This window comes from Talpa occidentalis, unplaced genomic scaffold, assembly GCF_014898055.3.
Source record: "Talpa occidentalis isolate TD23 unplaced genomic scaffold, MPIMG_talOcc4v2.1 talOcc4.10, whole genome shotgun sequence".
Taxonomy (NCBI): domain Eukaryota; kingdom Metazoa; phylum Chordata; class Mammalia; order Eulipotyphla; family Talpidae; genus Talpa; species Talpa occidentalis.
In genome coordinates this window covers 51,000,018-51,012,349 of record NW_023600993.1, presented here as the reverse complement: position 1 = coordinate 51,012,349, position 12,332 = coordinate 51,000,018, and the positions used below count along the sequence as shown (strand labels likewise).

The following is a 12,332-nucleotide window of genomic DNA, read 5'->3' as shown; positions in this document are numbered from 1 at the left end:
GTGAATATAAATAGCTCTGAGGCTTTGATATACATTGCCAAATTGCAATTGCTTTCCAAAGTTGTAGTAATACAGTACATATTGTCACCAGCAATGTATAAAATATCCTGTTTTATTGCAATTTCATCAACATTATGAATTTTGTGCATATATACATTTTAAAGACACCTTTTAAGTTGCATTTCTTTAAGTACTTATGAAGTAATGTTTTCCTATTTTTCATCAGTCTCTTAAATGCATTTTCTTTTACATTAATTGACTTTTCAAGATTTTTGTCATTTTCTCTATTAGGGCAAAATGATCTCTCATTTTTATTTGTGTGTGCTCTTCATAGAATAAAGTTATTCAGCTGTTGTCACATTTGATCAATAGTGTTAAACTGCCATAATCTCATTTTCCTTACTCTTCTCATAATTTTACAGGCATTTTCATTGTAAATTTCTTGTATTTATTTATTTTGTTACATAATTATGATTATAGTTGTGCATATTCCACATTCCAGTTTTACACAGCATTCTTCAAATTTCATTAAACACTTTCTCCATGTTTCTATAGCATTCTTATAATTATCTTTAGTGGCTATAAAATAGTCACCAAGTTAGAATACTGGTTATCATAAAACCATTCACATGGTATCACCAATTTTTTTTTTACAATAGGTATCACTGCAAAAAATAGGTTTGTGTAGCCTTTTCTGTTCCTCTTCTGTTATTTCCTTATCACTCTCTGAAATAAAATGGACCAACTTGACCATCTGTGCTGTGGAATCATTTGCATAGAAAATGGCTTGAAAACATGTTTCTAGTGAAACCCATGGTATTCTTCCAATCGCATTATATGAATTAAAACATATCTTGTGTAAGGTCAGCTATTATCTAATTATAAAATGGCAAAATTCTAGTTGTCAAAAGAGAAGGGTGCGGTCTTTATGAAACTAAACCAAAGGGAGAACAGGTCATACTACCCAGTCATAGCTGGTCCTTTACTGTATGAGAGAGAATATTCTCTAACTGTCCCAGGTATTTAAGGGATTAGTATTTGAGGAAACAGACATGACTCTTGAAGGTCTACTAGAGCCTAGGTTAACTACAAGAAAAAGCTACTCAAAATCCTGATCAGACAGGTGTTCATCAAACAACACATTCATAACTCTTCTCCTAATCTCTATTTCTTCTTATCTTTACCATTAGTTACTCTTTTCTGAGAGATTGCCAATATCTAGGCCTCATGCAACACACTCTTGGGGCATTATTTACTTCAAGTCTCATCACAACTCTTTTCATGCAGTAGGTATTATCATTATTCACACCTTATGATAAAGGTATAAAGTTTAGAGAGGCTAAGTCATTTGCTCAATGCCTCACAGCTATGATGTGGAAGAGTCAGGAGACAAACCTAGTGTGGTTTCAAAGGCCAAGACCAAAACCACTCTGTTCTGTTATCAGATTCCCACACAGACACCAGGGCAGTGTCCAGGAGCCAGTGTGAACAATCTCATTTCTGATAGTAAACAGGTCCTCTTCACCCCCACCCTAGTCCCAAGGGAAAATAATGAACCAATTGGTTTCAAAAATACTTTATGTTTGCATTTTTGTGTTGGCTTCCCTGGGTTCATCCCAGTGTGAATCATATTGAAAGGATAAACTCCAAACTGGAGTTTGATCCAAATATGAATTTTTTTCCCCAACACATTCACTCAATGTTCATAGATCAACTGTTCTAGAACAAACTGGGGAACCAAGTGTGGCCTGTCAACTGGTAATTTGGCTCGCACTTTACTATGCTGTATTAGAAATTGGTTATTTTTCAGTATCTACAAGAAGTTTATTTTCTAGATCTATCACCAAGTTTCCTGACTTTGTGACAGGACAACCAAGCGAGTCTGCTGAACAAACTGTATGTTAACTTACTGTCATTCAGTAAAAGCAGAAAGTTAGAGTTGAGTATCCGTTAACAAGGAAACACAATGATTTGCAACTGTCAACTTTATACTTCAAAGTCAGTTTGTGGCCCTCCTAAAGGAAAAAGATCTGGTTTTTAAAATTACTACAGGAAATAAAAAAAGTCACTTGGCTTCTTTTCTTACATAAGGATCAATCTCTCTATTCATTTGAAATCTGAGAAGTATGGCTTAAACACATTGACAAATCTTGGGAAACTGGTTTGAACTTCCTGAAAATCAAAATACACTACAATCCAATTTATTCATATTAAAGGTCACCTATCAACTTCCACCCATATTTATTTTTCTTAATTATTTCTTTTATGCTCTGACCTTCAAATCTCATTTCCTTTTCAAAGAGGTTGACATTGAGTGTTTAAGAGGGTAGGCCCATGTATATGTTTTAAAATGATAGACTAAGGACTATACATTTTATTAGTATGATTACCATCCATTATGTGTATTGGGTCCATGCGACCTGTATGCCAATTTTTTGGTTTAGGTAATTTTGTGGCAATCAAGACCTCACTAGACTAGAAGTTTCTGTTTACTTTTATTCATTTAACAATTATGTATTAAGTGTTTACTGCATGCTTAGCTTGTAGAACCAAGTGTCATATGATGGAGTTGCTTTTGACTTATATAAAAGTAGCCAAAAGAGAGAGGGGAAAGAAGTAGGGGAGAAATTTTTTTTTAAGCTTTATTTATTCATGCATACAAGAACCCGGGCACAGGCCAGATGTGTGGGAGGGTGAGAGGATTCACCAGAGACAGAGCCGTGAACAGAACAGGCAGACTGACCAATGCACACTGCTCAGGGGAGCAGTGGAGAGACAGGGGACGTCTCTGCCGCGCCATGTGGATATCTCCCTGGCTGGCCGGGATCAAACCCACGCTCAGACAGCTTCACAGAGCTGCTCTCAACTGCCTGTGCCACCAGGGAGTCCGGGGAGAAATTTTTTTCATCATTCTGTTCTATAGGTTCATGACTGAGAATGTGTATGAAATGCATTCTTAATGGAGACTTAAGGCTGCTACCCTTTAAGATGGTTTAGCTATTCTGCCCTGAGAGCAACAGCATCTCACAACACAGATTTTTTTCTAGCATTTAATATGTCTACTAAACATAAGCAATTTACATATTTTGTGCCTACCATCAATGTTCCAAATGGAGAAGAATACTACCTGTGTTGGATTTACTGGAAGATAAACTTTGGTTTTTGATACATCACCTTCCCAAGGAATTTTCAAGAGTAATTCTAACTCCATACAAACAGAAAATAACCTGGTTATAAGTCATGATAAAATGCTATTCATCTGGAAATGGTGGCTGAGTAAATCAATAAATTATCAAAGGTTAATCATGAACCAGTATTTAAATAACAATGAATATTCATGTATTAAGATTTATTTTTGGTGGGTACTAATAAACAACAGGGAAGCAACTGGATGTGCATTAATAGGAAATTGACCGGGGATCATTTTAAGGAGATGTTAAGACTACTTTAAAAGGAGTATACTTGAAGAGGTGAGCCTAAGGGTTTCAGGGAGAATAATAATGTAATGATGGGTACATCATTCTATACATTTTCAAAAACTATAAAACTGTACCAAAACAAACAGTGAACCCTAATAATAGTTATCAATATTGATTCATCAGTACTAACACATATTTCCAGAGGGATATCTAGGAACTCTCTATACTTTCTGGTCAATAGTTCTGTAAACCTAAAATTGCTTATGGGACTTTGCTAAGTGGACCCAGAGCTGGATTACAGACCCCTTCAAATCTGCAGTTAAACTGAGGTCAAGTGCACCTGCCTCCAGGGACATAGATAGGCATGTCTCCCAGTTGCTAGACAGGCAGGACAACTCTCTGATTGCAGCTAGAGTGACGGTTGTTGAATTACAGGGCTCCTTTAGGATCTGCAGACAGACTAAGGTCAGTGAATTTGCCCCCGAAGGGGGCTATCTTTCTCCAAGTCCCAGGGCAGGCAAAATCATTCCCAGACTATATCTGAGAGGACGAGGGGCTGGAGCATCATCTGCTTCAAGACCCACAGCCAGGACTGAGGTCACTGTGCTTGTCACCAGAGATAAAAGCAGGTGTGACTTCTACCAGGTCTGGATAGCGTTGGTAGCAGGACAATGGAACAACGTCGCTTCCAGGTCCATGGTAAGGACCACAGTCTCTGAGCCTGTCACCTGGCCATGGGTCAGCCTTCTCAAAACATGGTCTTGGGCTCCACCAGTGTTTTGCAAAGATCTCAAAACTCCCATAAAGGCACTTTTGTCCATTGGTATCTGTCAAACAATGTTGTCATGGAAGAGATGGGCAGGGGACCTTCTATTCCATCTTGCTCGATATATGATTTTTGCTTGAGAATATTCCCAAGGCTTAAAACTAAATACACAGTGGCCTCCCTGGTGGAGCAAGGAGTTAAGACGCAGCACTATGAAGTTACCTGCAGACACTGCAGCATGAGTTCGATCACTGGCCAGGGAGGTGACCCACATGGCACAGCAGATCTCTCCTGACTCGCCCACTGCTCCCCTCAGCAGTGTATTTCAGTCAGTCTGCCTGTTCTGCTCCCCACTCTGCCTCTGGTGAATCCTCTCACCCCCCACACCTCTGGTCTGTACCCCAGCTCTTGTGTGCATAAATAAATAAATCTTTAAAAAATAACATAATAGTCATACTCAAAAAAAAATTAAACACACAAATCAAAAAGCTCCAAATGTTCCCAAGCTTTCAAACTAAATAAACAAAATTCTGTTTTAGAGCTGATAGCAATTAGAATATGCTATCCCAGAATATGGAACCATGACATATTGAATAATATAAGCTAAAAAAATTTCAGAAAATGATAGAAACAGGAAGGCATTTTAGACATTCCCTCATCCTCAGCCCCTGGGAAGGTTATGTATCTTCATGCAGAAGCACCCTCCCTATACCTGGAGGAAACATTCTTGTCTCCAAGGTTGAGGGACACTGAGATGAATCCAAGCAACTGGGCCTTGCTAAGTTTCCCCAGTTTATTACCTGAGCTCATGTCTACTTTGTCTTATTGTATTTTTCTATGACTTTCCACTTTGCATCAAACCTGCATCAAACCCAAATAAAAATGTTGGGGTCTTCATTTCCTGTGTCACACAAAACTTCCATTAAATGATTTGTATGCTTCAAAAAAATATTGCTTCACTCAAAACACAAAAAAAATAAAGTCCACCTACTGGTTGGGATAAGATATTTGTATATCATATATCTGACAAAATATATAAAGAACTCACACAATTCAATAACAGTAAAATCAACACCCTAATAAAAAATGGGCAGAAGATTTGAATAGACACTTCTCCAAAGAAGATATGCAGATGACTAACAGGCACATGAAAAGATGCCTAGCTTCACTTATTATTAGGGAAGCAGAGATCAAAACCATAATAAGATATCTCCTCACCCCTATGGGAATGGCCGATATCAAAAAGACTGGAAACAGCACATGTTGGTGAAGGTATGGAGAAAAAAGAACTCGTGCACCATTGATGGGAATATAAATTAGTGCAGCCTGCATGGAAAATGACATAGAGATTCCTTAAAAAACTAAAAATAGAAATACCATCTGACCCAGTATCTTTATTCCTAGATATTTATCTTAAGAATATGAAAACAGAAATTTGAAAAGACACATGTACCCCTATGTTCACAGCAGCATTATTCACTAGAGTCAAGATATACAAACAACACACATGTCCTTTGAAAACTGACTGAATAAAGAGGCTGAGGTATCTATATGTAATGGAATACTACTCAGGTCTTAAAAAAAGATGAAATCTTGCCTTTTGTAACAACACGGATAGAACTTGAGGTGATCACATTAAGTACAGTATGTCAGAAAGTGAAAGACAATTAATAGGTGTTTTCTCTCATATGAAATATAAAGCAGGTGAGTTATCAAATCACATAAAAATAACTCTTAGGCTCTGTGAAAAATATGGTAGTTACCAGAGGGGGGAAGTGAAGGGATGAGAAGAAAAGGTAGAGGGGGGTTAATTTGATAGTGGGAATGGCACTACAATAATCGTGGTGGGGTGAAGGGAGGCTTTTAGATATAAAGAGATGTGACGCTGCACTCATGGTATTTAGAGAGAATTGTAAACCAGTGGTAAGTCAATAAAATTTTATTAAAAAAAGAAATATGTTTAGCACTTTAAAATGGAGAGTTAAGCAGATCTTGCAAATATCCATTTTTATTTTTCCTACATCAGGTTAAATTTTTTAAAATTGGGAAAGTCAATACACTCTCCAAATGCCACATAAAAATTTGATGAGGGCAAATATTATCAGTAAATACACATACTTCAAAAGGTTACATTTCACACTAATGACAAAATAACACAAGACCTTTTTTACTCATCAAATTATCATAGATAGTTAAAATGTGGTAATGTCATAATAGAGAGGAAATTGGTGACATCTGTAAAAATATCTGGAAAAAATATCAAAAATATTTTCACACTTTAAGTAATTCCATTTTTATATTCATCTGGAAGCCTTAATTAGAGGAATACAAGGAAAAGAGTTGATGAGATGCTGACATTTCATTCATTCCTGATGTTAAAAATTGGAAATAAAATGGGCAAAAAATTACACAGAGTAGTATGTATATTAAAATAAAATTTGTAATAATAAGTGATGGTAGAAAAGTATACAAAGCCATGCACAGTGTGCTTAAAATTTTACTTAATTGGGCCTCCCCGGTGGCGCAGAGGTTGAGCGCTGGGTTGCGAAGCTGCCCGCGGCCTCTGCGGCGCCGGTTCGATCCCCGGCTGCTCCCCGGCCACCGGAGGAGGGTCCCACATGGCGCGCAGACCTCTCCTGCCGCCCGCTGCTCCCCTCAGCAGTGTACTTCGGTCCTTCTGCCTGCTCTGCTCCCCGCTCTGACTCTGGTGAATTCTCTCACCCTCCCGCGCTTCTGACTGTACCCAGTGCATGTATAAACAAAACAAACAAACCAGCAAACAAATAAATAAAGCATGCCTCTATTAAAAAAAAAAAAAAAAAAAAAAGCAAAATTTTACTTAATATATTTCATATATGGCATATGAAAGAAGTTGAGAAATAAATGTACACACATGGTAATCATTTAAAAAACATTCCCAAAATCCCTGAAAAATAAAACCCACAATAAACATTAAAACATTGTGCATGTTAACCACATAGGCAGACTATAGCCACTGCTTTGTAATTTTTTGTATAAATGTTTAGTATAGAATGGTAGCTGCCTTCTTAGTTCAATGTGGTTTCCTAGTGTCAGATAATTTATTCACAGTGCAAATTGACAGGATTGCATTAATCCATGAGAAACAAATAACTTTGACAAATGTGGAACCTGAACTATCCCAAAAGGTTATTCTCAGGAAAGAACAGTGTCTTATTTCCTTGTGTAGAAAAAGTGCTAATCTTTCTTCCAAATTTGGTCAATTGTGCTGTTGCAAGACATCCTTTCCTTGAGAATACATAATATCCTTTTCCTACAAAAAACTTTTGGCACAGGAAATTTCTAACAAGCCACCACCAATATGGAGGTGATTTGAGCTATGGACCAGGATATAATGCACCAGAAGGGTTAAGAGACAACTGAGACAGACAAACTGGTAATAAGGCAGGTCTTTCAACAAGCAGTACACAGAAGTAGAAATCCTAAAACAGACAGAAGCAAAAAGCATTCAGTTTCAAAAGTATGTGGGGAAATGAAAATCAAATCCATGATGAATCCGTGATTAAAGACACTATAGCACCAGACTGCCAAAATTCTAGAACTCTGACAATACCCAGTTTACATAAAGATGTAGGGCAAGTGGGAGGGACTCCCTTTCATTGCTAGTGGGAGTGTCAACTTGCATGATATTTTGGAAATCCTATGAACCAGCAATCCTTCCCGTAGTATATCCCTAGAAAAACTTAAACCACCGAACAAAGTGTATGGCCACATTGTTCATAATAAGACACATAAAAGAAACAATCCAAATATCCAATAACAGTAGAAATGATAAAATGGTATCATTTTATGGATATCATGTGTGAAATACCATACAGCAAAGAAAATAAATCATAGCTTTATTTTGGATGTATTTATGTATGGATGAATTTCACAAATTCTAAGCAGAGGTGTAAGACCCCAAATAATGAGAATCACTTATAGGTGGTAAAAGTATAAAGCAAGAAAGTGTAAAGTACCATGGAGTCAAAGTACTTCACTAGGTGTGGTTGTGTGGCTGTGAGTTTTCTAATGTGCCCTTTAAAGCACACATACACATTTCATGCATTCTTTGATGTGATATGATACACATCAAACCAGAATGAAACACGGCGTCTGTGTGGACATGGGGGAGCAGAAGGTCAACCCTCTTGGCATTTAGAGGGGAAGAGGTACCAAAGCAAGAAGTTACAACTTACTGACCAAAAAAAAGAAAAAAAGAAACCACCAAGGAGCCAAAAACACAAGAGCATGATTTTCAAGTTAATTTTGATTATTTTCAGAGTTTAGGACTAAACAGGACTTCACATTTGAATGGATGGACAGTGGCTGAGTACTTTCATGTTCATCCTCTGAAGTCAGGCTGGGGAATTTTCTTAGGAGCCTCAGGCCTGTCAGACTTGCAGGGGCAGCCAAGTTTGACTTCAGCACAGAAAACCCCTCCCCCCTGGCAAGAGGCTTGCTTTTTATGAGTCAGAATCAATCTCTGAATCCAGAGGAGCCCCCCTCCTGCCCTCCGCCACCCCCAGAAAGCTGTATGGAGGTGAGCAGGCCTGGAATGAGATGTCTCTGCCTTTCACCGATAGTAAATGCACTCCCCTGTCTTGACATTTCTGAAGGTGATGGAAGTGTTATTTTAAAGGTGCACTTGACCAGAATTGCCAAGAGGGGTTAGCTTCTCCAGGTCCTAGCCAGAGAGTCTACCCATAAATCTACAATCCCTGGTACTTTTCAGTGACCAAACCAGAAATTGCTTTTCTTCATAATTTCAGGAATTCAGATGTCACAGAGAAGAACAAGCTTGTGTTTTATCTAATTATCTACATGGATACTTTAGGTATTCCAGATTCCTATTCTGACAGCTTTCTAGAAGGAAGCAGCCCATGACCTACCATTTAGTCTCTGCAACTATTTTTCAAGTCATGATTCCTTGTGGCATTCTCAAGTCCCCTTGCACGGGCTGTTGTTTTTCTTTACTGACCTTGAAAACCTTATAGGAATGTGCCAACCTCATTCTTTTTTCAAAAAAGCCATATGGTTGTCAAAATTGAGGCCACCCTTTGTGTGTGCTGAAGCACTTGTACGGAACAGACACCCCCAGCAAATGTGTGCACCTGTTTATGGCTAATTGAAACTCACTTTTAAGGACAATCAGCCACCTGCCATTCAGAGGCTGGCCTGCAAGGCAGTGCAGACAATTAGCAAACTGTGGGTGCTAACATTTCCCAGAGCAAAGGAATCACAGTTCTTGAAGCTGTTTATGCTTGGTGTGGGGCCATCCCTAAGTTTCTCTTTTTTCTCTTAAAAAAGTCTAACTCCCAAACTTTGAAGCGCTCCATACCTAAAACCCATAGCCCATGTGCCTAAAAAGCATATGTTAAACATGACCCAAAGAAAATATCTGCAGAATTTCACCACACAAAGAAATAAACAGATATTTAAAAAGGAACTTGAGACTGGAGTCCTCTTCATACATCAAAAATCTATATTTCAGGGCCTCCCCGGTGGCGCAGCGGTTGAGCGCTGGGTTGCAAAGCTGCCAGCAGCCTCTGTAGCGCCGGTTCGATCCCTGGCTGCTCCCCGGCCACCAGAGGAGGGTCCCACATGGTGTGCAGACCTCTCCTGCCGCCCGCTGCTCCCCTCAGCAGTGTACTTCGGTCCTTCTGCCTGCTCTGCTCCCCACTCTGGCTCTGGTGAATTCTCTCACCCTCCCGCGCTTCTGACTGTACCCAGTGTTTGTATAAATAAATAAAAATCTTTAAAAAAAATCTATATTTCATAAAAAGCACATGATTGTAAAAAAAAAAAAAAGCTATCGTTAATATCTGAACACTCAAGAAACAGCCTACCATGTAGCCTAAATGTCATCAGAAATTATAAAGGGTGATAAAAAGGAACCACCTAGAATTTTCACAGCTGGGGCCTCTGTTTAATATCATGTTCCATGCAAACCAAAGATTTAGTGTCACTAGGAATTGTGCTAATTAGAAACATTTGCCAGTCGTCTGGCATTGCTGTGGGCAGACCCTGCTGGCAAATCACTTCCCTATCTATGTTCGCTTGAAATCTGCGGTGAACTATCCAAGTTTTATATTAATTGAAGGAATGGGACATGGAAATGATCAGAATCATTAGAAAGAGTATATTGAAAGTCCCTTAAATGGCTTAATAGGTGCCAACTTCACGATTAGAGGATTTGAGCTGCATCCATTGTTTAAGTATTGCTTAAACATCCTCTTAAAAGGACCTTGGTAACTGTGTACACACATTAATTTCCTCCTAATCTATGGCATTGCTCAACATCTCAATGATGAGCAGTTTCAGGTATGTTATCAGTTTACTTAGAGTAGTTTTCCACTGGTCAGATAGCCTTCAAATGACCTTTAAAAAATTCATGCTTCTCTCAGTTATCTGGGAAGTCAGCTTTCAATGATGAATCTAGTCTATTATTTCCTTGACTTAATAATAAGGGAGTAGTAGCAGTAAATCTCTCTGTTCTACTTCAGAGTAAAGGGATATTAAGGTGACAAGTCCAAGGAAAGTGTGTAGTTATTACTATCCGTGGAGCAGCAGCAGCATTATCTGAGAACCTGTTAGAATGCAAATGCTCAGGCCCAACCCCAGGCCAACAGAATCAGAAGCATAAAAACATGTTCCAACAATCTGCTTGACAAATTACTTGAGAGCTTCTACAACTGGATGATGAACACTTCTTAAAACATGAGATTTTCAAGACAGAATAATCAGAATTTAACATAGGAAAGGTCAAGGAAACTAAGAACAGTTCAGATAGTTAGTTTTAAGAGGCTCTGGGCCCAGCATGGAGCAAAGCAAGTGCTGCCATAAATTACCCCCAAAGAAATGCTCTAAACAGGTCTTGCTGGCATTACAAGGTAGTAGGAACTGGGCTAAACCCTCCCTAGGCGTTACTATGCTATTACCATCAGCATCCCCATTTCACAGATAAAAAAACTGAGATTTAAGAGAATTTAAGTAATTTAAACTCAGACAGCAAGAAAGTAGCAGATGTAACACCAAACCTGTGCTTTAGGCACTTTGCCTTACTCCTCCAGGATTTCACAGAGAGGGACAGAAAATGGGGAAGGTGCAGAAGGGGAGAAAAGGGCAGATTTTCATTAGCTTAATTTGGGGCTTCAGAATTTATAAAGATGGTGGCCACTGATTAATTCTATTAAAATGCTTGCTTCTTGGATGAGGACATGTTGCTTTTTAAAACTTTTTAATCTGGATGAGCCCAAAACTGGATTAAACCCCATAAGATAGATGGTTTCACTCATAGCAGGAATTTAGAAAATCTAAATAAGGGACCAGGAAAAAGACTAATTAATACAAAGTAAAAATCAACAAGCAACAAGCAACTATAAATCAGAGACACACTATGGGGGTGCGGGGAAGAGGAAGGACTAGGGTCAAAATAAGGGGGGGTGCAATTGTATGGGGAATATAACAAAAATGAAAATGCATACATTGTGCAAAGATGAAAAATGATGTAAGAATTATATAAAATAAAATATTAATTAAAAAATACAAAACTATTCTAAAGGCAAAAAAAAAAAAATTAAACCCTATAAGTAATTTCAACACAGATAGCAAAACTAAGTATGTGTTATCGTTCAATGTTGTTTGAACCAAATCAAAATGACCAGTGTGTCTATCTATAGCTGCCCAATAGCAAAGATAGCGAATTTAGTTAAAAAATAACATTTATTTTTCTACACCAGAAATATTTTTAATTGTATCATATTTTTACTGAAGTAAAAATGGTTTACTACCCTGTATATGATTTTAGAGGTATAGGTTTGCACTGATTCAGATGGATGTTACCACACCACACCCATCACCAGAGCACCCTAAATTCTTCACCATAGATCATTGGGCCCTCTTTTCTCTTTGCTCCAAGATCCCACCCTTCGCTTCTGGGAGCCTCAAATCTACTGTCAGATTTCTAGGGCTTGTTTTTGTATAGTTTTGCCTGTTCCTTTGCTTTGTTTCTTTATATTCCACCCAGATGCAAATGAAGCCACTTGGAATTTTCTTTCTCCATTTTGCCTAGCATAGTCCCCTCCAGTTTCACTCATGTGAAAAGAATTTTTTGAAGGAACTACAAA

General features: G+C 38.2%; 1 protein-coding gene across 1 annotated transcript in view; it reads right to left on the bottom strand.

The window, feature by feature from the left end:
* FRMD4B (FERM domain containing 4B) overlaps nt 1-12,332 on the bottom strand; it is a 179,373-nt gene that overhangs the window by 49,108 nt on the left and 117,933 nt on the right. The window lies entirely within an intron of this gene.